Below are 1,084 nucleotides of genomic sequence, written 5' to 3' on the forward strand. Positions count from 1 at the left end.
CCCCAAGTCTTTGCCTCCCAACCCCCCACCCCCACCCCGCCAGCAGGATTTCCACGAGGGCGCCTTTTCCCTTATTAATGAAGTTCCTAGTCCTCATGAGTCCTGAGCCTCCCCTCCCGCATAGTTCGGGGGGGGGGCAAAGAGGCGTGTCTGCGTGTGCGGGACTCCCCTCCCTCCCATTTTCCCCCTGCCCCATAGCCACTGAGCCAAGTTCCTAGTCCTCAAGCTTTCCAGGTCTGCCCCTCCTGCTTGGGGGGGTCTCCTCGCCCCCTCCCCCACTGCCCTTCCCCCCGCACCCACCTGGTGGCGCCTCCCGCGGCGGAGCCCCGTCTTTTGTCCGCCTCTCAGTCCCTCATTGCACCACTCCGCCCCACCCCGGAACTGACCTCACCCGGCCGGCCCGGGCATCCCCCGCGGCGGCGGCGGCGGCGGCAGCGAAGGCGGCGGGAAACGAGGACCGCGCGCCGCCGCCACTAGACGGCGCCATCTTGGCGGCTGTGGGCGGGGCTTCGGCGGCGCTACGTCGCCAGGCGGGCGCGGCGCTACGTCTTGGGCCGCCATCTTTGGAACGGGCAGAGGCGGGCGCGGAGGCCATGTTGGACAAGGGCAAGCTACATTTGTTGTTCAGGGTTGAAAGGAGGAGGAGGAGGACGAGGACTGTGGGGTCCTTGGTGCTATCTGAGCTTGGCTGTTTTCTTGCAGACGTTTCATGACCCAACTAGGGAACATCATCAGGGCTAGAAGGGAAGGGAGGGAAGGAGGAGGAGGAGAATGATGACTGTGGGGTCCTTGGTGCTCTCTGAGCTTGCTTGTTTTCTTGCAGACGTTTCATTACCCAACTAGGGAACATCATCAGTGCTAGAAGGGAGTGAGGTTTGCAGAGAGGAGGAGGAGGAGGAGGAGGAGGAGGACTGTGGGATCCTTGGTGCTCTCTGAGCTTGGTTGTTTTCTTGCAGACCTTTCATGTCCCAAGTCGGTAACATCACCAGTGTTCATCATTCATTCATTTTCATTCATTCATCAGTCAGACATTTCTTTACCCAACTAGGTAATATCCTCAGTCAGATGATAATATAGGATGACG

Source organism: Protobothrops mucrosquamatus, unplaced genomic scaffold, assembly GCF_001527695.2.
Source record: "Protobothrops mucrosquamatus isolate PMUCROS unplaced genomic scaffold, P.Mucros_1.0 scaffold2707, whole genome shotgun sequence".
NCBI classification, from domain to species: Eukaryota; Metazoa; Chordata; class Lepidosauria; order Squamata; family Viperidae; genus Protobothrops; species Protobothrops mucrosquamatus.